This window comes from Anastrepha ludens, chromosome 5 (assembly GCF_028408465.1).
Source record: "Anastrepha ludens isolate Willacy chromosome 5, idAnaLude1.1, whole genome shotgun sequence".
Taxonomy (NCBI): Eukaryota; Metazoa; Arthropoda; class Insecta; order Diptera; family Tephritidae; genus Anastrepha; species Anastrepha ludens.
The window spans coordinates 17,069,240-17,095,728 of NC_071501.1; the positions used below are offsets into that span (position 1 = coordinate 17,069,240).

The window sequence follows — 26,489 nt, forward strand, 5'->3', positions numbered from 1 at the left end:
CTAACATTGAGCCATTGAACTTATTTTTTGATTCGAATGCTTTTGTTATGATTTGTGTGCATTACAGATTTTATGTCGAGGCCAATAATGCATTCATAGTAATTCGGATCCCAAAAGCTGTTTTTTTTTATTAAATAATCTAATCTCTTGTTTGCTCTATTCGAATAATAAAGTGTTAACAACCATTATATAGAACACTGTTCTATCGTTCTTGTTATCTTATCAATGTAAAACACTGTTTATTGCATAATAATTTATGAAAGAAAGCTACCAAAGAGTAGGGAAAACACCAGCAGTAACTTTTGAATCTGTGTCCTGGAAACTAGTTCTTTCCTTCCGCTAATACAGCGATGTCTCGGAACTTCTCCGCTCATACTGCCTGCCCAGTGAGAAATCAATTAGTTAACTTTATAACCCAGCCAGTTAATAGTGATTTGTTGTTAAACCTATGTACATACATACGTACATATAATGTTAGTCATGTTGAAGTGACTGCCGCTCCAACAGCGTAGCCCTGGAACTTGTCTCTTCAGACTGACTGGAAATACGTTCATTCCGACTACGAAAGGCAGCAGCCTGGTGGCCAAGAAAACTTTTTTATGTTTTAAATGTACTTGTAAATTATATATATGTGCATATATAGTAAATAAGGTTATAAATACTAAAATAGTAGAATAAAATAATATATAATATTATATATTATACAAGTATATACGAGTATATGCCGCCTGGAGAAAATCTGTGGCTGGAACAAAAATTTATCTTTCACCCATAGAAATGTTATTTAAAAAAATTTTAGTAATTTATTTGAATTACACATTTTTAAAAATTTTTTTTCAAATTTAATTTATTTTAAATTAAAAAAATTTTTTTTTACTAAAATTTTGTTTTTTAATTTTTTTCTTATTTATAAAAAATTTATTAATTTTTGTATATATTATTTATTTATTTTTGTATATATTTTTTTAATTTTGATATATATATATTTTTTAATTTTTATATATATATGTATATATTTTTTAATTTTTTTTAAATATGTTTTTTTAATTTTTTATATATTTTTTCATTTCTTCATATATATTTTTTATGTTTCATTATTTTTTTATCCGTTTAATCTAGCGATATTGAACTCGTTTTATTTAAACGATTTTTTTATTTTCTTTCTTATTTACTTTTTTTTTAATGTTTTTTTTTATTTTTTTTTGTACTTTTTTTAAATTTTTTTTATATATCTATTTTTACTTTAATTTTTTTTTTTTATAATTTTTTAATATATATGATTTTATATTTTTTTATATATTTTTTCTTATTTTTTTATATATATTTTTTATTTTTACTTATTTTTTTATTATTTTATTCGTTTAATCAAACGATATGGAACTTGACATCTCATTGAATCCGCGAAGAGTCCGAGGAATAAGTGCATTGGACTCGAAATTCGTTCTGAATATCTTGATATAAAAAGGGCAAGAGCTTCGTAAAGTTCTCACCGGAAAAAGAATGTTAATGTGTTGCAAAAGAAACGCATAATCTATGACTGAAGTAAATTAAACTCAAAAAATGCGATAGAATCGATGTCTGTCATTCCCACGACAGTCGATTCTATGTTACCGGAACGACCCGGATTTATATCCGGCGAAGGACTGTCACTTTACTATAAAAACTGCAAATCAAATGGAAATTTGAGAAATTATTCAAATAGTTCTGCAAAAACGCTGCGATGTTATAAATAACTGAACTTTAACTGCTACCCTCTTATTAAGAATGTATGTGTGTAGTTTACAATGTATCCTTACATTAATTAAACATACTACTATTGATGTCACTATCAGCGAATTTCCTGACCTACCTCACTACGAGTAAAGTGTATCAAATATTGTCAATAAAGTAACTGTTGTAGCATATCTTTATCATTTGATTCTCATAGTTGTAAATCAAAACAGATGCGCATTGTGTTGTTTACTACGTTATAGTGTTGTCTATCTCATCTAACGGTAGGGCTAAGAAGCATGCTGTTTCTTTGGGAGGGGTATAAAGGGAAAATAGAGTCCGCTGAATGAGAGCGTCGAACCGGCTGTCATGGGAATTATGCTGGCACGATTGTTGTTGCTGTAGCAAATAGAACATTTGCTTTAAGTGAATTTGAAACGATCAGCAGATTTGTTGAGGTAATAACATATTTGCATTAATATTATTGTTGCATTGTTTTTCATTTTTATTGTGAGTCACAAGCGATTTTCCTCTACAATGCCGTTATCTTGTTATTGATACGTTTCAGTTAGTACTGTACTCACGGTTGTCGTAATCTTGAAATCTATCATTCTTGGGGAAAAGCCCATTCGTCAACCAATTAGAACAGTTTTTTTATCAACGAATAGTTGAGTGCAGATTACTGCACTTTATTGACCGTCGGTTTGGATTTCCCTAGACCATCAGCATATTCCGCAACAACCACTGCCACTCTAGAAATTTATGAGAATATTTTTGAAGTCTAAAAACCCAAGCAAAAAAGTCAAATATGTCCTAACTCAAATAAATTATATTCCTTATTGGCACTATAATATCGCTGGTTGTTAGCTGCGACAACTGTAATGTCGACAAATAAAATTGCCTTTAAAAAGAGCATCGACGAAGAATAGAAGAAACAGCAATTAATCAATAAAGTAATTTGATTACTTCACCAGCACTGCTTGGTGTCTCCTTTCGTTTGCTGCGCGGTTTTTTCACCAAGCAATTCTTTCTGTAAACCAAAACGTCAGCTAATGTTCTTACATCGTAAGCACTCCACTATGTAGGAGGCAATGAAGCATAGCGGTAAAAAAAGTGGAGCAAATAATGTGAGACAACCAACTTATTTGACACAATGATGTTCGTAGGTAACTTGGGTCGTGGACATTCAAGTGGGCGGCTACCGGCTTTGAGCAATAGTAGCCAAGCAGTCTATTATTAAAGAAAGTATGTTTATTTCAAGAAGGTAAAAGGTGCATACTTTCATACATACACAGATACAAGCATGCACATTTCTTAGGTTAATGCCTTTGCGCGAATGTAGAAATCCGTTTGGTGTCGTATGTCGGTGTGTATGTAGGTTTTTGTTTGTGTGGCAAGTGGAAAAGATCCAAGTAAATGTATTAAATACATATCCACATACATATTTCTACGTAGTTGGTTGTTTGCTAATAATAGTAACGGCACTAACAGTAATAACCAACATCTTGAGTAAGTAGGTTCTTAAATTACAAGCTGTTGTCTTTGGTTGTTTGTTTAATGTTGGTTGGCCGTTTTGTTTTTCCTTCGCTGCCAGTCGTATGTATGTATAAATGCGTACATAATACATCCATGCATATTTTTTAACTGTATTTAGTGACCCAATTCGCTTCGCACTGTTGTAGAAATTAAAACAGTAACAATGTCTAATAAGGCGCGAAAAATTTTAATGTGAAAATTAACTGTTTCAGTTAAAGCCAACTAGAGCCAGAGGTGAAAAATTTTCAAACTCACCTTATGAGTTACATATATAGTACATGTATATATAATTGGCGCGTACACCCTTTTTGGGTGTTTGGCCGAGCTCCTCCTCGTATTTGTGGTGTGCGTCTTGATGTTGTTCCACAAATGGAGGGCCCTACAGCTTCAAGGCGACTCCGAACGGCAGATAATTTTATGAGGAGCTTTTTCATGGCAGAAATGCACTCGGAGGTTTGCCATTGCCTGCCGAGGGGCGACCGCTATTAGAAAAATAAGTTGCCACAGAATTTAAAATATAAAGAAGAAATATTTAAAATAATGTTGATCCATATATTTATACCTGAGGGCGCTAGAAGTGCACTTGGTTATTATAACATTGTAAACGGTTGTTTCTAACAACCTAGCGGAATCGAGGTAGTTATAGAAATTCATATCACTCATATGCTGTCAGATAATGAGATGTCATAATCCAAAAAACAACATTTTTATAAGTCGAAATTACCAGCAGCTTTTCATGGCGATATCTATTAACAGTACCTCATGATATGAAAATGTGTCTTTAATTTTTCTTAGGAAAGCTTAGTAAATTGAAAATTTTGAAGCCGCTTTTCTCGACTTCTTAATATTTGGGGTTAGACGTTCTTCTTCAATGATTTGCTTTGATTAGTAATAATTTTTTGTTGGCAACATTATGCGTTTGCTTTCATATAAAAAAAAAAAAAATTCATTGAATGGAATTATATGGAAGAAAATGCACAATATCGCTTGTCCTTCTTGTTTTGTTTAGTTTTTATCGTTCATTCATTTTGTTAACTTTTTTTAAATTATTTTTTCTTAATTTTTTTAATTTAATTTTGTATTTTTTGGTTTTTTAATTTTTTTCATATTTTTTTAACCTCTTTTTTTTAATTTTTTTATTTTATTTTAATTTTTTATTTTATTTTAATTTTTTATTTTATTTTTTATATTTCATTTGTTTTTATTTAAGGCCGGCGGGCCAATTAGATGTCCTAAATTCAGTAGTTTTCGCGAAGCGTTGTAGGATGAGAAAAAAAACAATTAGCCAAATGAAGTTTTGGGGATAGTTTAATATATATTTGAACTAAAAAAAAAATTTGTACAATCTCCAACAATTTATTGTAAGCCGAGTTATCAATAGATTCTCAGAGCGCCTTGCCACTGAAGTATCCAACTTCTGTACAAGATACAACTTGCAATTTTCATCTGAAAACAAAAAAAAAAAGATTATTAATTTTGATGTAATTATCTTCGATGTGAACTAAGAAAATTGGGAGAAACACGTAAAATTCGAATTTTTGGGGAAGGTAGAAAAAAAAGTGGTTTTTCAAGGAAAAAAAAAACTCTTCAACTGGGTAAAAAAGTCGCTTAAAAAAAGTTTTTGGATGTTTTTTTTAGTTCACATAGAAGAGAAAACAATACTGAAGATAACGCATTTTGAATGAAATGGATAGCTCGTTTAGTTTTTTTGCAATCGTGTACATAAATTTGGTAATATAAAATCGTGAAAATGAAAAGCCGAGAAAATGCGCTTCAAAGTCAATGGTCAATGGGCGGAGCACTACAACAATAAGCGCACGGTTGCTCGACGCCGCACTACGCTCGGCTCTGTAGCTCTGCAAATACTTGGAATTTAACTCTGAAAATTTGTGTCTCATGTTCTTGAATATCTAAGCTATTGATTTGAGGAAAAAAAAAATCGATTTTTTTGGCCTTTTAATTGGCCCGCCGGCCTTAAATTATTTTTGTAATTTTTTTTTGTCGTGTTTTAATTTTTTATTTTAACTTTTTTAGTTTAACTTGAAGTTAAATTTCATATTATATTTGATTATTATTTTTAAATTATTTTTTTATTCTTTCCTTCATTTTTTTTATTTTTATATTATTTTATAAATTTTTAATTTAATTTTGTATTGTTTGGATTTTTTTTTATTTTTTATTTTTTTAAACTTTTCTTAATTTAAAATTTTTTATTTTATGTTTTTTTTTTATTTTTTTTTGTTTTTTATTTTTAAGCTTACGTCGTTTTCAATTTTTTTATTTTGTAATTTTTTTTTATTTTTATTGTTTTATTAATGTTTTTCTTCAGAAGCATATCTTGAAGTTAAATTTCATATTACTTTAATATTTATCTACTAAGAAGGGACAAGATGGCTTCGACATTTTTAATATTATCGAAATGTCGAGTGTTAACTTATTTTTATAAAATCTAATGAGCGGTTTGTTTTTGGATATTAGTGCACATAACGATTTGTGTTCTTTGAAAAGTTAGGCGACTTATAAGGTAACAACACCAAACAAATTTATGCGATATGCTTTTCAAAGCACGTTCCTTATTTCCTGGGTTCATGAGTATTGATTTCCGTATATTAAGGCACCGCTAAGCTTTTAACTACAAATGCATACATACATACAATACAAAAATTTGTATACACGTATGTACATATGTATATATATGTGTTTATCAGACGCGCAACCAGGGGTTTTGTAAAATTCGTTCAACATTCAAGAAATTAATTAATAATAAGGCAAAAATGCAAAAAGAAAAAAAATATTTTTTTCATTAATAATAAAGGAATTTTTTCATTAATAATAAATATTTTTTCATTCATGAAAAAAAAAAATTAAATCCAAATAACAATGAAACAAATAAAAACATTAAGTCGCATGAAGATAGGAAACAATAACATTTGATTTCCACTCGTCGCTTATTTTCAGCAAATTTTTCTAAGATTCTTTCAACCCGGGAATTAAGTCTCTACTAAAATAAAATATGCCGTTTCCATTAAACCACTCTTTTCATGTCGTACTTCTTAACTCTCACTTGATCAAAGTCAAATATTTTCCTTTTGTTTTCCTTTTCAGAGTCGACAAAAAATTGTTTTTGCTAATAATTTAATTACGTTCTAAGAAAAGCGGTTGCTAATAAAATCCTCTTCTCTTATTTTTTGTTGTAAATTAAAACCTATTTGACCTCGAAAATTTCTGATTCACTTGATTAATGCCCCTCTTGGTTGCGCGCTTAATATGCAATGGCCACGATTTTCGTAGTCAACATTCTCCATAGTTTTTCTTCTTCTTTCTACTAAATGATATAATATATTCCTCCTTTCGTCATGAAACTCATTTACATACAGTTGGAGCTGGACTCAAATTTTGCACTTTTAAGAGTAGCTTGTATTTAACTGAAAATAAAAACAAATTACAGAAGAGAGAACTTAACGTTTAGTTGGAAATCCCTTATTTTCAATGACAGCATCACATCGCTGTGACAAACTCTACTCAAGAGTCGCACATCTCGCCTGGGGTATTGCATTCCAGGCATTTTATATTTGTGTCCACAAACCATTCAAACTGCTGCATTTTACTGCTTCAATCTGCTGTATGTATGTATAAATTCACATATTCTAATTTATTGAAATGAGATAGCGTTATTTTTATATTTTATGTGTGGTTCAACAAGTTCTTTTCTCTCCACATTCATGCATACTATATATGATACGTAAGTAGTTGTACTATTTATTTCTATCGCATGCATTATTTCTTAATATCTAAAAAAAAACACAGTCATACAAAATGAAGATTTATGTCTCTGTTTAGAGGAACACAAAAGCAAATCAAAGTTTACATCTCCCACAACAAAATGTCAAACGAATTTTTTACCTATAGATGGTTTTTTACGCGTATGTACATGTTGTTGTTGTAGCAGCAAAACATTCCCCATACATATACGGTAGTGCTGCTTTAGTGACAGTTCTTTGCCGGATAAATTTGGGTCGTCCTAGTAACTTAAACCGACTGTCGGGAGAGAACGATACGTATGCACATATTTAAACCTGGTGATGTTTAGGACACTCTGTGAACTGAAAAATTGAGTGAAATTCGAATCAAATGTTTTTTTCTTCAAAGTGCGACTATCCTACTGTTTTTTTTTTTATTTTTAAAATTTATTTATACCTAAAATTTACGCTAAATTTAAATTTTTTTGCTATTTTTTTGCTATTTTTTTGCTATTTTTTGTGGGGTTTTATTGAAAATATTTTATTTTTACCGCTTTTAGGGCTGATAAATCCATTTTTGGATTTTCTATTTTTTTTTTGTTTTTGTAAAACTTATGCTAGAAGTTGTTACAAAGATCATTTTATTATTATTGTTGGTTTCAAAATTGAAAATTAAATAAAGGAGTGCTAAGAAGATTGTTTTTTTTAGAGTTAGGAAAAGATTGTTAATTGATAGCACCTTAAGATGATAACTCCATTATTTTTGAGTAACATTTTAACGCAAATGGTTTAAAACTGTTTCATGGTCGATATTTAGCTCCTAGGCGATGCTAGAACTACTAACAGGCTGTCCAAATTCGACATTATCGACATTTTCTTTAACATCAAAACTGAATGGAATCGACGAAACCAAAATTGAATTAATTGGTTGTTACAGTAACGGCACTATATACACCATTCAAATAAACATCATTTCATTTTTGTCTTTATCGAAGAAAAATTTTAAAATGTACCGAATTTTCTCGTTGTTCTCTCTTTCATTGTTAACACCCTGTAACTCACAATTAAATGGAACAAACAAAACACAGCAAAAGAGTGCGAAATGCCACCTTGACAATGAGTATACACTTTAAATTGATTTGATTTGATTTGATTGATTGATACTTTACGAGATATCGATCACTACGGAGATTTACCGAGAAAATAATGGATTTCTTTTACACAAAACGCTCTACTATATAATGGATTAAAATTGTTTAATGAAGTGTCGAACACTATTAAAAGCGGAAGAAATGTTATTGCATGTTTATGTAGAAGATTATAGATTATTGATCGATTATGTCACAGAAAATGTTGTATAAAATAATCTCATACGTAGCATTAAGCAAACCACAAAAAAAATGAACAAATTAATATAAATCAAATTAATATAATTATGAATTGAAAATAGCAAGAAAGCTAAATAAATAAATAAAACAAAATTATTTCAGCCATCAGCTTATCTTACACGTGAGCTTAATACTAATTTAACGATTTTAATTTGGTTATTAATAACCATTTAAAATCAGTTCTCCATATTCCGCACATTTGCGTAGATCGATTGAAAATTAACTTCAGTAAGGTATGTATGTATGTACATATGTATAGTATGTACATTATTTCCGCTTTCCACAAATTACAAGTTAGCCAAAATTCTGAAGCCAAACTGCGTCGAAGAAGTTTTTGTTTTGTGGAGTTAGGCTCCTTGTACATATGTACGTACATACATTTGATAGGATTTTTTTTTGTTTTTAACGAAATTTTGTTATAAAATAGCTTTTCTTCTTCTTAATTGGCGCGATAACCGCTTACGCGATTTTGGCCGAGATTAACAAAGCGCGCCAGTCGTTTCTCTCTCGTGCTAACCGGCGCCAATTGGACACACCAAGTGAAGCCAAGTCCTTCTCCACCTGATCTTTCCAACGCAGAGGAGGCCTTCCTCTTCCTCTGCTACCACCAGCTGGTACCGCATCGAATACTTTCAAAGCCGGAGCGTTTGTATCCATTCGGACGACATGACCCAGCCAACGAAGCCGCTGGATCTTTATTCGCTGCGCTATGTCTATGTCGTCGTAAAGCTCATACAGCTCATCGTTCCATCGTCTACGATATTCGCCGTTGCCAACGTGCAAAGGTCCAAAAATCTTACGCAGAATCTTTCTCTCGAACACTCCAAGCGTCGCTTCATCGGATGTTGTCATCGTCCAAGCTTCTGCGCCATACGTTAGGACGGGCATGATGAGAGTCTTGTAGAGTGTTAGTTTTGTTCGTCGAGAGAGGACTTTACTGCTCAATTGCCTACTTAGTCCAAAGTAGCACTTGTTGGCAAGAGAGATTCTACGTTGGATTTCAAGGCTGACATTGTTATCGGTGTTAATGCTGGTTCCTAAATAGACGAAGTCTTTTACAACCTCAAAATTATAACTGTCAACAGTGACGTGGGTGCCGATACGCGAGTGCGCCGACTGTTTGTTTGAAGACAGTAGGTACTTCGTTTTGTCCTCGTTCACCACCAAACCCATTCGCTTTGCCTCTTTATCCAGTTTGGAGAAGGCAGAACTAACAGCGCGGTTGTTAAGGCCGATGATGTCAATATCATCGGCATACGCCAGCAATTGTACGCTCTTATAAAAAATTGTGCCTGAGCGATTAAGTTCTGCGGCTCGTACGATGCTCTCCAACATCAGGTTAAAGAAGTCACACGACAGCGAGTCACCCTGTCTGAAACCTCGTTTGGTATCAAACGGCTCGGAGAGGTCCTTCCCAATTCTGACGGCGCTGCTGGTGTTGAGCAACGTCATCTTACATAGCCGTATTAGTTTTGCGGGGATACCAAATTCAGACATCGCGGCATACAGGTAACTCCTTTCCGTACTGTCGAATGCAGCTTTGAAGTCGACGAAAAGATGGTGTGTGTCGATTCTCCTTTCATGGGTCTTTTCCAAGATTTGGCGTATTGAGAATATTTGGTCAATGGTGGACTTTCCAGGTCTGAAGCCACACTGATAAGGTCCAATCAGTTGGTTGACGGTGGGCTTCAGCCTTTCACACAATACGCTCGCTAGAACCTTATAGGCGATATTTAGAAGACTAATCCCGCGGTAATTGGCACAAATTGCAGGATCGCCCTTCTTATGGATTGGGCAGAGCACACTTAAATTCCAATCGGCAGGCATGCTTTCATCCGACCATATTTTGCATAGGAGCTGATGCATGCACCTTACCAGCTCCTCGCCGCCATGTTTGAATAGCTCAGCCGGCAGTCCGTCGGCGCCCGCGGCTTTGTTGTTTTTTAGCCGTGATATTGCTATTCTCACCTCGTCATGGTCGGGTAACGGAACGACAATTCCGTCGTCAACGATTGGGGTATCGGGATCTTCACATTCTCTATGACATGCGCAGCTGTCACCGTTTAACAGGTTCGAGAAGTGTTCCCTCCATAATTTAAGTTGCTTTGTACGTCAGTCACCAGATCGCCGTCTTTGTTCTTACAGGAAAACGCCCCGGTCTTGAAACCTTCTGTAAGCCGCCGAACTTTCTGGTAAAATTTTCGGGCGTTGTTCCTGTTGGCCAGCATCTCAAGCTAGTCGCACTCACGTATTTCGGCCTCTCGTTTCTTCTGTCGGATAATACGTCTCTCTTCCTTTTTCAGCTCTCTGTAGCGATCCCACATGGCTCGCGTTGCGCCCGATCGCAGCGTGGCTCTATAGGCGGCATCCTTTCTTTCTGCGGCAGCATGACATTCCTCGTCGTACCAATTGTTTTTTCGGGCTCGCCGGAATCCGATTTCTTCTTCGGCGGCGGTACGTAGTGAACGAGAAATGTTGCTCCATTGCTCGCGCATGCCGGTTTGTTGGGCAGTGCTCTCCGAGAGCAGGAGTGAGAGTCGAGTGGCGAATCTTCTGGCTGTCTGTTGTGATTGCAGCTTTTCGATGTCGAACATTCTTTGCGTAGGTAGATGTACGTTTTTTGCTGCACAGAGGCGGGTGCGCAGCTTGGCTGCAACAAGGTAATGATCCGAGTCGATGTTGGGCCCTCGGATCGTACGTACATCTAATACACTAGAAGCGTGTCTTCCATCTATCACAACATGATCGATCTGGTTTCGCGTTTTTCGATCAGGAGACAGCCAGGTAGCTTGATGTATCTTTTTATGCTGGAATCTGGTGCTGCAGACTACCATGTTTCGGGCCCCGGCGAAGTCGATCAGCCTCTGTCCGTTACCGGATGTTTCGTTGTGCAGGCTGAATTTTCCGACTGTGGGACCAAAAATTCCCTCCTTGCCCACCCTGGCGTTGAAGTCGCCAAGCACGATTTTTATGTCGTGGCGGGGGCAGCGCTCATAGGAACGTTCCAAGCGCTCATAGTAGGAATCTTTGGTCGCATCGTCCTTCTCTTCCGTCGGGGCGTGGGCGCAAATTAGCGAGATGTTAAAAAATCGCGCATTGATGCGGATTATTGCGAGACGCTCGTCCACCGGAGTGAACGACAGTACTTGGCGACGAAGTCTCTCTCCCACAACAAATCCGACACCGAATTTGCGCTCCTTTACATGGCAGCTGTAGTAGACGTCGCAAGGTCCTATGGTTTTCTTTCCTTGCCCCGTCCATCGCATCTCTTGGATGGCAGTGATGTCAGCCTTTACTCTCACGAGGACATCAACCAGCCGGGCAGAGGCACCTTCCCCATTAAGGGACCGGACATTCCAGGTGCATGCCCTCAAATCATATTCCTTATTTCGTTTGCAGGGGTCGTCATCAGTAAAGGCAGTTCTCATCCGAGGCTTTGTAATTCTTTTCATTGGGGGGGATTTTTAAGTGGCGGGTCCCAAACCCAGCGCACAACCAGCTATCCTGGAATGCTTCGCCTTCTCACGTTAGCTCACTCCCGAACGGGTGTTCGGAAGCTACCCAGAGGATACGTGGGCTAATCCTGGCCGTTGTGAGCTGCTTGAACCATATGTAGAAGAATCGTCCTGGCCACTCCCAAGTGAATGGCGATCAGTAACTTTCCCCACTTGCGTGGACTTCTACACATGGAACCATCCTCCTCAGTAACTTTCCCCACTTGCGTGGACTTCTACACATGGAACCATCCTCCATAAAATAGCTTTTACTGTGCCAAAATTTTACTTACATGTAAAAGTAAATAAATAAATATTGTAATAATAATATTTTGTTTTTGTTTTCACAAACATTTGTTATAAAATAGCTTTTAAAATTTTTACTACACGTAAATACTATTTTTGAAGAATAAAAAACAATAAGTAATGTTTTACTTCTCGAACTTCATATGGTTCCAAGCTCCATTTTAGTAAAAAAACAATTCTCTATTTAAGTACCTGAGTCATTTCCGGATTATCTGCATCTGCATCTGCTGGAGTGACAGTCCTTGGGCGGATATATAGTAAATCCGAGTTACGTAGAACGGACTGTCGGGAGAACGTTGTCGGTACCAAATATTCAGATACTCAGGATGCATACTAGAAATTATATTTAAAACTCTCGCCGAAAGCCTCTGATGCTAGTGCTGCGTAAGCTTATTATATAATAATGGTTCTGCTACGTAAACTTTTATAAAATAAAAAATAAAAAAAAAAATAAAATAAAAAACAAAATAAAAAAAAAAAAATAAATAAAAAGAAAAAAACAGAAAAAAAAAAAAAAATAAAAAAAAAAAATAAAAAAAAATAAAATAAAATAAAATAAAAACAAAAATAAAGTGAAATAAAAGTATTTAAAACATTATTATAAAAAAATTATTATCGAAATCCTTACTAAATATTCATAGTCTTACAATACATATCAGACATTATACTTAATGGTTTACATATTTTGAATTTTTACCGCTCCGGAATATAGATTTGAATTATTTTTCACTTCATTTATACGTCCTTCAAACTCACTTATCAAAAGATTTATGAGACCAAAACCCAAGAAACCAGTCTTACGTGGATACATATTTACATATGAACATACGTACATTCATACACTATAATGTTAGTGGTAATTAAAAAATGCTATAAAAATAAAAAAATCATATGTTGCAGTAAATCAAACAGGTATTAAAAAAATAATGCTACATGAATACATACACACATACATATGTATGTACATATGAGTATTTCGCAGAAAAATTTAACACTATTATCAGCACGAATATAAGTATACTTATGTAGGTATGTATGTACACACATATCTAAATACATATGTATATGTACACTTGTGCGCGCATAAATAAGCAACTTCATCTTTTTACAATATTTGCAATTTTTTAAAAAATACCAAAAAAAAAATTCCAAAAATCAAAACGATTTTTGAGTTACGTCAAATTTACACTCTGTTGTACTAAAATTTTATACTAAAATTGTATTAAAAGTTTTCTAAAAATTCTGTTTAAAAAATCGATAATATTGAAATAATTTTTTGTAACTTGTTAAAATCTTATGAATTTTATATACGGTTTTTATTATACAATACATTTAACTTTTGTAAAAAATTACCATAAAAATGTGGCATCAAAAATATTGCGAATATTGTAAAAAGCTGAAATGACTTAATTACATACATATATGAGCACTAGTGTATGTGCATATATAAGCGATTCATATGTCACCAATACTTGTTTAATAGTCGATAACCATTTTAAAGTGCATTTTTATGTGGTTTTTTCTAACAAAAAAATCTAAGCTTGAACAGATGGTAAACGAAGCATTAAAATATGATACTAGACAATTTCTAAGATTTTATTATTGTAGTTTTAAATTTTTCGAATTTAATTACCACATATTTACTGGCTCTGAAATTTTCCTTTTTTTCTATGCAATTGATTTATTATTCATGCAATCCAATCTTTTAGCTGCCAGACAGTGCACAGTTTTTGCTTATATCAGGTTTTATTATGTTATCCACATGTAGGTATGTGTATGTGCAGTATAAAATGAGTCAATGCCATACTAAGGCGAGTTTAAGATAGATCCGTTTCTTTAATCTGATGTTTGAAATTCATTCTTGCTCACAAATACTATTTTGGGCTAACTGAACAGAAAAACAACACCTTGCCATTGTAAGTCTCTCGTCAAGAGATAAAGGTGTGAATATTCGACAACACCCGGCAGTTCTTGGGGTATTCAAGAGTGAGATTCTATGGAAGTGGAAATGGTAGTGAAATGAGTTGTACGAACTTTACAACAACGATATTACATAGTTGTACGAACTTTACAACAACGACATAGACTTAAGTATTTTGAGAAAAATGCTATGTGCTCTCAAGGTAAACTGGGGAGAGCTCCGTTAAGCGCCTGCAACAAAGAATACTTAAAATGATTTGTTGAACATATTTTTGAATAGATGCGATCGATCAGACACTAAATTGCTTGCTGTTCGCGAAATATTTACTCAAGTAATCATTTATTGGTGTAGCTTAAGTAAACCTCTTAAGGCCGGCGGGCCAATTAGATGTCCTAAATTCAGTAGTTTTCGTTGCGTTATAGGATGAGAAAAAAAAAATTAGCCAAATGAAGTTTTGGGGATAGTTTAATATATATTTGAACTAAAAAAAAAATTTGTACAATCTCCAACAATATATTGTAAGCCGAGTTATCAATAGATTCCCAGAGCGCCTGTATCCAACTTCTGTACAAGATACAACTTGCAATTTTCATCTGAAAACAAAAAAAAAAAAGATTATTAATTTTGATGTAATTATCTTCGATGTGAACTAAGAAAATTGGGAGAAACACGTAAAATTCGAATTTTTGGGGAAGGTAGAAAAAAAAAGTGGTTTTTCAAGGAAAAAAAAACTCTTCAACTGGGTAAAAAAGTCGCTTAAAAAAGTTTTTGGATGTTTTTTAGTTAAAGTTGTCTTGTCAAAAGTCCACAGTGCAATTTTGTTACGAAATTTAGGTTCTCTGATTTTATTTCACAAGAAATCAAATAAATTTTTTACAAGAAACCAATGCAAATTTTTCGTTTGCATTTCATAGCGGCGTTCAATATTTTTTTTCCCAGATTGTTTTTTACGCTAAACTGTATATGTTAGTGGTAGTATAAGAGTTTAATCGAAAGATTGTGGTAAACAAGCTGTTAACTGCGGAACAGAAAAAAGGAAATGCAAAACAAATAAAGACATATGTGTACATATTTATGGGGTTACAAGTAATAATCGATTGAGTTGGTGTTTTTGTAGCAGCATAAACATTCCTCATACAAGTACGGGGAACGCTGCTGGAGGGACGGCCCTTGGGCGCATGTAAGCCCGGGTCGTCCTAGTAACGTAGAACTGACTGTTATCGGAATGTCTATCATATTTGACACTTGTGAACTAGACAACTGCAGCATTCGTTCCCACGACAGTCGGTTCTACGTAACCAGAACGACCCAGATTTATATCCGGCCAAGGATTGTCACTTCAGCAGCATTCCCCGTATATGTATGGGGAATGTTTATGCTGCTACAACAACAACAACAACAAGCAGACAAGTAATGGGGCGCCCAAAGCTCTAATTAAAGATTTCTATCACTCAAAATCATTTTTTATTTTTGTTTTATTAAAAAAAATGTATGGCTAATTTTGTGCCACCTTGTATACAAGTTTCGACGAATTGCCATATTCCTTCTTACATATTTCAGAATGAGCATGAATTCGACTTCATTGGGCGGTCAATTCTGCAAGTTTTGCCAGTTAGGAATTGGAAAGGTATTTAGGGACAATCTGAGTTTAAATTATGAAATTATTTCAATGGACCAAAGTGAAGTTCCGCCAAACATAGCTATCTAATCTATATACATACAGACATACACATCTATGTCTATACTACCTCTATTAGCTACAGAAAAATGTATTAAACTGTAAATAAATGAAATTAATTCTGATGATTTGTATTCAACGCTGCTGCCGTTGGATTTTACCTACATAAAAAATAATCTCAAGTACTCATTCATATGTACTAATGTGTGTTTGCCAGTTTATGTGTAGCAAAATCCATGCAAATCACTTTTAAATGTGCATACAAATGAGTTAAAAGCTCGCTGGTTGAGTGTGTTTGCTCAGCGTAAAAGTGAAAGAGAAGTCAATCACTTTCACTGGGTACACATACAAATGTGTATAGATATGTTGTAAATGCCGCACATGTACATATGTATGCACATAAAAACGTACTGGCAAAAAGTAAGGGGCGCACCCAAAGAGCTTTATACTTGTGTATGCACATACAGATATGTATATTTGTATTTGGCGCTGACAACAGCAGAAGTAAGCGACCACTCGTCGAATGTGTTAAACGCTTTCGAACATTAGCCGGTTTTTTCTCTCTGCCGTGGAAGTGGAATAGTTAATGGTTATTGAATAGGCCGATAGGCGGGTAGGTGGCTAGGTACATACTTGTGCATACATACATAGGCGGTTAGACAGGTCGGTGGGTATGTAGATGGGTAGGTAGTTAGGTAGGTAGACCACGCGACACTCAATTGCTAAGTGAATAATAAAAGAATTCAAACTTACAGGCTACTCTACAAGAAAAGGGGTGCGCTGTTGGGGACGCCGTGTCACGATTGTTTTGTGCGCTGTGTGACAGTCATCAGTCATAGTTGGAGCGAAACGGCAAACAAACAAAAAAAAACGTTCAACTGAAAATAACACAAAGTAGAAAAAACGACAACAAAACCAAACAAGTGAATTTGAATGAACAAAAAAATAAAAAAAAAAAAACAATAAAAGAAAAATCGGAAAAGCTAAATAATATAACATCGAAGTAACAATGCATCTAGAAAATCGCATACTCGTACATATTGCATTTCATACATACATACATACACATGTGGATGTATGTTAGGGAAACCAGTCAACTGGTTGCCGGCAGCCAGCAGTCAGCAACATGCCGGCACAGCCGTGGTATGCAGTTCAATGACTCCAACATTTCGTTTCGAATCGGCTTCAATTATTTGTAGCCAAGACTTGCGGTGGCACCTTCCATTAGATTTGTTTGATTTAATTTTTTGGTTTACACCACTAATTTGGTGTGGTTGCGCGCATGCGCATAATGGCTGCATAATGTTTTTTGTTTTTTCGTTTTCCATTACATTGAAACTATGCTGCTGTTGCTTTTGGCGTTTCAGCGCTTTAGCGTTTTGTGGTTTTGCATTAAAGTTGGCTTTTAATTGAATGCACTTATGTATGCCGGTTTTTCTGTAATGACATTTGACACAACTTTTGTTGCCGCTAATAGGTCATAGCCGTCAGCTGATTCAACCAAGCGCCGTACCTTATTATGCAATAATTTTTAAATATTTTCAGCTGCAAATATTAACTGATTTGACTGGCGGATGGCGTATTCCGGCATTAGTTGCATGATAATGGTAGTGATAATAATAAAGTGTTTAAGGCGATTTAAGCAAAAGTTGGTATTAGATTGCCCTAATGCTGTACGAAAAACCAATTTGGATTCATTTTATACGAGTTCTTAGATATTTCACAGAGAAAATTTTGTGCCCACTACTTTGGAGTACATTAATCAAAAACAATCATGCCTGGGACTAGACCCTAGAGCATCTTCAAGGACGGTTCAAAGCCAGCAGATCTGTTAGATAATGCGATTCGACCAAAAATACTCCCCTTAAACCTAAGTTTTGCGAACGATCGTATCATCGATCAATCAGCGTAGCAATGGAAGACACAATTTGTTTGAAGATTCAGAATGAAAGACAATACTTGCCGAAGGCTCATCACAAAATCCGGCGTCGACCGCAATTAAGACGTTTAAGTTGAGAAGCTTAACTAAAGCAAAAATGGCCACACTGTCAATAGAGACATAAAAAAGCTATCCGCCAGCGGAATCAAAGCGCAAAGACATTCTTAGAAATACTGATATGGGTGATCTTACCTCACCCGCAGTACACTACACACGGTATTTCTTTCAACTATCACTTGTTTCAATCAATGGCGCAAGCTCTGGTTGATTTGGAGTTTCACTCTATGTAAAGTAAAAAAAATATATATGTATATTGTTTCATTGATCGTCTCGAAAGATGTGGAATTCGTGCTTTACTCGAAATCTAGGAAAAAGTAGTGGCAAGTACCTACTTCGAAATGCAAATATGTGGTACTTGTATTTTAAATATTTATAGTAAAACCTGTCTTGGATAGACACTCACCGTCAGTCAACTTTTGTTCGTCCAACGTTCGCGGACACTTCCCACTCAAGAGAGGGAAATTTGTTCAGGTGCTTAAGACTTGTTATGGGAAAAAATGTCTGCTCAAGAGAGGTATCCGTTAGGTGAGGTTACACTGTATGTATAATTGGTGCATACATCGCGGTGGCGGCCGCCGTAGCCGAATGGGTTGGTGCGTGATTACCATTCGGAATTCACAGAGAGGTCGTTGGTTCGAATCTCGGTGGAAGCAAAATTAATAAAAACATTTTTTTAATAGCGGTCGCCCCTCGGCAGGCAATGTCAAACCTCCGAGTGTATTTCTGCCATGAAAAAGCTCCTCATAAAAATATCTGCCGTTCAGAGTCGGCTTGAAACTGTAGATCCCTCCATTTGTGGAACAACATCAAGACGCACACCACAAATAGGAGGAGGAGCTCGGCCAAACACCTAACTGAAGTGTACGCGCCAATTATTTATTTATTTTTTTATTTACATCGCTATGTAGGGTGTATGATTGCGCTCCTCTCCCAATTTGTGGTGTGCGTTTGTGAGCAACTTTGTAGATTTAAACTCACACACAAAGTATTCGGCAGTAGCGACCGTAGTAGTGTTTAAAATAACGCCTTAAATTTTAAGGGAAAAACGTCGGGAGCAAACTTGGACATCTAATAGTTTGAATTGCTCTCTGTCACGCCGCAGATGAGCAAACCAAAATAAATATGGGCAAAAATCGATTGATTTGATTTTTATCATATACAGTGGCGGTCAAAATATTAGCAGCCGATATATTGACTTTTGAATATTTATTTATTTTTATTTCATTTATTTTTATTTTTTATTTATTAAAAAAAAATTTTTTTTGTTATTATTTATTTTTTATTTTAATTATTTTTTTTATTTTGTTTTTATTTTTGTATTATTTTTTTATATTTTTTTAATTTTATCTTATTTTTTTATATTTTAGTTTTATTGTTTCTTTTTTTTTATATTTTTTTTTATATTTTTTTTTAATTTTTTGTATTTTGTTTTTATATTTTTTGTTTATTGATTTTTATTTTTTTTAATTTTTATTTTTTTAATTTTTATTTATTATTAATCTTTGTTTCTATCTCCAGGCGTGGAACAATTTTTCTATAAGTACATAATAATAAATTGATGTGACAACTGGAGTTTACTTATTTTTTATTATTTCAAGTAAAAATTAGTCGGCAAAAAATATCTTACCGATATCTCTAGAAAAATAATTTTAATAAATAAGAAATTTAAATTTAATTTAGAGGGATATCATTATGGATGTTAGGCTCGTATTTAGAAGAACAAGAAGATTTATGAAGGAGAGTTTTGAGAACAAAAAATCAATCTCAAAAGATTTATAGATTGCATTGAACTCTAGTAAAGCTCCCTTGGTGAGTGCATATATAAATCTATAATTATGAGGATTATCAAAAGTGAATTTTACATCGAAAATAATAGTCCGCGCATTCATTATGACATCGAGTTCCGTGGAAATAAAAGAATAGAAAAACAATTTAGAATTCTCTTACCGGGATACGCCTATGTTTCAAGTATGTGCGTACTTTTGTGCGCACTAATTTAATAAGCTGGCTAAGACACTTTTCTGTTGCCTTTTACGATCATCCACTACCTTCTCATAGCATTACTACAACTTCCCCTTCACTTTTATAAATCATATCTTGACGGCATCTTACTTTTTTCGTCTTTCTCAAGAATCAAATGAATATGAATGGAATGGAATAATGGCGTGACCTACAAAGCATTGTTGCAACAAAAGATTTGCTACTTTAGATAATCTGTTTGCCACTTTGTGTGTTTGAGTATTTATAACTTGAAAGTAATGCTCATATACTTAACTATACCAATACATATATACGTATACATACACACTTAAAGCTGGCAAGTTTAAGTGCCTTTTTTGCAGCGTCAATTTAGAAGTATTAAATGTTCAGTAAAATTTGAAGTTTAAATTGAGATGCATTTTATTTATTTTTAATAAAAATGCACCTGACGGTGGGTGCAGCCGGTCTTGTGAAGGATGGATTAGTACATTTTTCATAGGGGAATAAATTGTTATATATATTTTTTTGCAGAGATGTCTTGCAATATGATACTTTACGTATGATATGTAAGATAATTTAGATTGTTGTTGTTGCATTAGCAGAAAGCATTCTCCAGAAATACCTACTTGGTGAGTGGTGCTGGGGTGAAAAGATTTCATAGATGAGGCTAATATCTGATCGTTAAACGGCTCTCAGCGATATTGAAGGAATGAGCTGATTGGCCAATCATGAAAGCGGGTTGTTTGTAAAAAAAAGTAAATCCAGCCTCCGCTCACTTACTTCGTTGCCGTCTGACGAAGGACTCTTTGGACGAATGTGTGAATGCATGTGAAATGAGCGGGCTGAATTCTACTGCCGAGTACCCGGTGATGTGGAAGTCGAAATTACTCTCACAATTTTGTTTTTTCACCATAGCGGAGGTCCAAACCTGGCACTCCTATTATCCTTGACAGAATCCATTTTGATTAAAAAGTTTTAAATTTTAATGAAAATTTGAGGAATTTTTATAAATCTTGTATAAAGTTTGAGTCACTTGTTAATATGGCTTTTATTATATGTAGAATGAAATATATTTTTATCAATATTTAATTGAAATAAAACAATAACTTAAAGTAAAAATAAGAAATATTCGGTACTTCCCAATATGTGGGGGTTTTATAATTTAGCAATGGAGTATATAGAAAAAGATTCCCAATAGCTCACTGGACTTAGTTATGTTTTCCTAGCTTAAACAAATTCTGAACAAAACGCTATTTCTAGGTACAATTTTTTCGACGTTTTTCCTTCAATTATCTTCTTCGTTGTCTTTCAATAGATCTAAAGCTCTTGGCTAGTTGCCAGAACTTCAAAGAACTTGGAAAATAGAACACCTTGAATCGGGTGATTCTGGTGGCCAGTCAAAATTTTTGGATATCAATTTAATTGATTATGCGTCGAGCTGTATCGCGAATGTGGCGCGTCACAAAATCCTTTTCAATAACATCCACAATTGACGCTCACGTTAACATTATAGTCGTTCTCAAAAATATAGCTCAATACCGCACCAAACTGTAACTTTATGGTCGTAAATACTGTTGTTGCCAGTCTGGCAGCACAGTCACAGTAAAGCCCGCTATTGCTCAATTGCAATCCTGCAATACGTGTCGATCGCTGATTGGTCGATAGAAAAGCTAAGAAAAGCGGGAGAAGTTTAGCTAAGCGGGGGGAGCCGTGTGCGCCAAGAAAGAGGCATAAAGTGATTAGAGGGCAAAGCGATAGTAACTAATTGTTTAATTCTTTTGTAAAAAGTTGAATTTAATAAAAAAATTCGTTTTAACAGCTGTACTTCAATTGATTCAAGATTTTTAGTGGCATAAACCTGACAATTTATGCTTATTAATGCCTCCATTAAAGGAGCAAATTATTTTATAATATATATACATACATTTCTTAGTATAAATCGTTCAAACGCGTCCAAATGTCATATACATTAGTCGATCTGACAAAGGTTAAAAGGTTGCCTGATGTTTCAACTTCAAATAGCCTAGTCTGTATGAATTTTCTGCTTCTTTAATTAAAATTCTTAGTTCACTTTTCTGCTATGAAATTTTAGAAATTTTTTAATTTGCATTTCACAAGTGGAACAAATCTTAGCAGCAAGTTAAGTCTTATCCAAACCTTTTAATTTTATTTGATCACATCTACGACGGCAACTTTCACTTAATTTTTGAGTACGAATAAATACGAGTAATACTTAATTACCTTTAAAACCATTTTATATTTCGCTCACGTTTTTCGCACAAACTTACTTTGCTTGAAGCGGTTGCTTTAGTGGAGTCCAACAACTTTCTTTTGGACTTGCTTAGTAATTTTGAAAGTTGGAACATTTTTTCTTCTTTATGCAATACAAAAAGGAATTCCATGAAGCTTTATTAATCTCTGTAATAGTCCTTCGATACCATACAAAATTGTATAAACATTTGGTTGTCAAGAAGATTTGTTCTCGTTGGATACCGCATAATTCGACAATTACCAACAAAAAAAGGACTCGTGTCGATTAGTGTAAGAAATGTTGCAAAAATTCAGTAGCCTTCTAAGCACGTCTATGACAACGCAGCATGTGACGAATCTTGGATCTGTGCATATGAGCGGGAAACAAAATAACTCTGCTGCTCACTAATTTGCGCTCATCACCTGGCTTATGCTCCACATATACATCCCCGCGCACGAAAACTGTTCCGTAATTAGGCAACTCAATGTCGCAGAGCGCAAGCGATCTCTTTTTTAACTTACGGAACACAGCAATATTTGATTGCTTTTAGGTGCAGAGAGCAGCAAACACTGTTGCTTTTTTGTATTTACATTAATTTTTGCATTTTGCATTGCGTAAAGGTGAATATTTGTGTTTAGCCGCAATGCAAACCTTAGCAAATAATTTAGGTAATTGATAATCTGACCTGTTGAAACGGCATTGCCTTCGAGAGTACTGAGATCAGTCTTATAATACGTTCACATATAAGTAGATGATCTACTTTTTCGCGCTTAACTCGAAATCCGTAATTAAAAAGCGCGATTTTCCATACAAAATTTCTCTTCCAAAATCTGAGATTATAAAATAATCCTAGATAATAACGATACTTTTTGAAATACAACCCTGTGTTTTCTGTGTTATCGATAATTATTATTACGAATGTAATAGCTCCGGGACACGCTCATGCATGCTGTCCAGCAGCTTATATGTGTGCGTGTTAGGTGCATGACGCTAATATCTAAAATTTTTGATTTTCATCATGCAAAAGTCGACAACAAGTATGTACTCGTACGTGTGTCACCCGACACGCACACATATAAACTGCTGGACAGTGAACGTGTTGCGAAGCTATAAGGGGAAACATCAAAATAAAAACTAAATGAAATGGATGCCGGCAAAGAAAACAGATCTATAAACATAATTCTAATAAAATGTTTGTTAAATATTATTAATTATGGATAAATTTTAAAATTTAATATAGAATTTCGCATGCATATTGCTGTCATAATTTTTTGCAACCTCAGTAAACGTCGCATACGGATTTCCTCCAACTGTTTATTACTAGCCGCCAAATGCGAAATTAAATTAGCTATTCCTTCTCCTTGTATTTTCTTCATATCGTTAATAATAATTAAAGAAACCAAAAACACCGAAATATTCCACCAAAATAATTTCTATGAAGAAAAACCTCTCAAAGCAGTATTGACAGCTGATTGTCAATTTTGCAGGTAATCTGCCATATGTGAACGGTTAGATTAATTTGGGGGATTTATATGTGATTAATGCAAACAAGCAAACAATTAAAGTGAGAACATCAGCGCATGCGCATCTGAGTTTACCATTGCTGTATTCTATGATTTTATCTCTCTGCTCTTCCAACCAAATCGCCATTTTCTCGCAGACAGCTGATGATCGCGCGAGGAAATGCAGCGAAATTTTTCACTATGTACTGAAAACTAAGAATTGATGAAAAATTCAGATTTCATGCTTCCTGACTGACAGTAATAAATTTAGTGGTTTCATTCAAACAACAACAAAGTAATACTCAAAACGACTATAAGATATGTAGGTACATATATAAAAAGAAAACACTTTACATCACTTCAATATTATCACTGAAAGTACATTTCACTTGCCGGCTTTCTACATACTTATAAATATCATACCAATGCGATTAGGCTTCTCAAGAAATGTATTCATTATTCCACAATTTTTCAATCGTTTAACTGCTTTTTTTGGGCATGGCCACAAGTTCATTTCATTTCAACTTCGTACTCGTACGGCTTACTGCAACGCGTTGCCATCATGTGGCGTTGATTGTTGGCCATATTTGCAGTGATTGTTGTTTACTTTGCCATTGCCACACTGCATCTACTTTTTTAATGACTAACAAGCAAGTGTTTTAATGCCATTACAGTTGTTGTTGTTGCACTGCTGCTTACTATACTTTTGTTGCCGGTACATAGACGTTGCCAATTCCAACGGCACCTACTCCGCTGCAGTGTACTCGTATATGTAAATGTGTGTGTGTCGCCTCGCATTGTTGTCAGTACTTTTAATGACGAGTAAAAGTTTTTCTCTCTCTCTACTTTATAAAGTGCATTTAATTGCAACAACAAAAGTAACCATCCTTTTGCAGTTTTAATGCAATAACGAAAATGGAAATTGGGAAAAGCTTTTCTGGCTGCTACTGACTGCTGCTGATGGAGTGCTTACATTTTAATTACAATACTTTCAATAGTTGAGTTGTAGATGTTCAAGTTTTAATTAAACTTAAATTCACGTTTTAATACACCCAATTATTTTCTTTTTTTTTTGTTTGTGCTGAAATGTTTTTGATTAAGTTTCTGAAGGGATTAATTTACTGAAGAGGCGTAATATTATGTATATACACCTATGAACGCGGAAGCTTTTTTATAAATGAATTCACGTCTACTAGTCCGAAAATTTAGAAAATACAGGCTGGTTGAGAATTATTGAAACCGAAGTTTATTAATTAGCGCAGGAATAAAAATTTCATATTTCAAATTTTCATATTTCGAATCTAATTTTTTTAGTCGCCGGGGTAGTTCCTCTAATCTCTTTAAAACCTAAAACCAATTTGAATTGTTCCAAAACTTTAATATCTACAGTGCTGTGATTTTTCAACTCATTAAAGAATTGTTTGCCTAGAATGGTAAATCTTCGTCTGGATAGAGCAGGAGAGTGGCACAGAGGGTGCAGAATCGCCTCTTCCTCTTCTCCACCTAGGCAGCTTCTGCACAAATCATGTGTCTGCGCGTCCATCCTCTGGGCGTATTTGCCTATTAGACAATGCCCCGTTATAATGGAAATCAGTGTGCTAAAACTGTGTTTGTTGTGGCTCAGCAGAGATTTTGGCCGTTTAGCATTGAGAGTCGGACGTAAATCTGCGATTCCGGGCGATTCTGCAGGGAGATTCGTTAAAAACAAGGCAGTTTGCATGTCTGCAAGGGTATACTTATAGCATGGTTGCTGTTATTGTTGTTGCTGCTGCTGTTGTTGTTATTGTTGGTGGTGTTTTAGCAGCATAAACATTTTCCATACGGGAAATACTACTGAAGTGACGGTTATAAATCTGGGTCGTTCCGGTAACGTAGAACCGACTGTGGGAACGACGTATATCATTGTATATGTGCTCGCTAGGCAGTTTGGTGCCGAGTATCGCTACCATCCTACGCGATGTCGCAGTGGCCAAGAACTCATGTTACATTTGGGCGAAATAACTAGGCAATCTCGTTAAAAGATTAGTGGCATTTCATGGCTACCTTGGAGGTTTTCGACTGTTTTGTGAGGGCTATCGCCTATCAGTAAAAATGTAGATATCAACGCCAGGTATCGAATCATATTGTACCAGTGTCCCGACTTTAATTATTGCCATCAGTTCGATCTGAAAGACCTGCAATAGTCGAGGAGCCGAAAATTAAATGGATGGACTCGTCCTGTCTTACAACGTCTCGTTTCCATTCTTCCCTTGAGGGAAGAAAGGGGTCGTAAACGGCGAGAGTGCATTTTCCACCAGTCTGAGAAGCTCTGAAATACTGGTAGGATCTTACTGTGACCGTAGCTAGTGTATGACCACTTTCTCAAAGCTGCGCTGCTGGCGGCATAGTTTGTCTGTAGATCTACTGAAATGATGACTAATGTTGTTTTTGCAACAACATAAAAACAGCCGGATAAAAATCCGGGTTGTTCCGGTTACGTAAAACCGACTGCCGTGGGAACGAAGTTTACTGTTTACGCTTACATTGCGTTTTCGATGGCGTAGTTGACATTGCGAGCCTTTGAAGCTTGTCAGCCCTCGTAATATAATATTACCACCTTTCTCAAAAGCCTTCCACCACAGGCAACAGAAATTTTTACAAACAATTATGGAAGTGTTAAAGGAATCTAATCATTCAGCAAGCTTTCAACGTCCAAAAAGCTCAACAACAACAACATACACCCTTGAGCAAATCTATGATTTTGATTATGCAGATTCAAGTTTGACGACACGTAAAATTTCCGATGCCATAGACATTTCTGATAAACGACTATGCCATATTGACAATATTTTGCAAGGCTTCCGGAAATTTATTTCAGCTGTGATACATAACTATTGACGTATTTTCGGAAAAAGTTTATTGATGTTGAGAGAGAGAGATTACATTGAATAAAAATTTGAATTACATTCAAAAATTCACATTCTCTTATTTTTCCTTTTTACTTC

General features: G+C 34.7%; 1 long non-coding RNA gene across 1 annotated transcript; it reads right to left on the reverse strand.

Moving 5' to 3' along the window:
- Positions 1–152: 152 nt before the first annotated feature.
- LOC128864497 (uncharacterized) lies at positions 153–22,288 on the reverse strand. Its single transcript, XR_008454698.1, has 3 exons — positions 22,041–22,288; positions 467–576; positions 153–379 (listed from the first exon to the last, which is right to left on the reverse strand). It is a non-coding gene; the product is annotated as an uncharacterized LOC128864497 (long non-coding RNA).
- Positions 22,289–26,489: the final 4,201 nt, after the last annotated feature.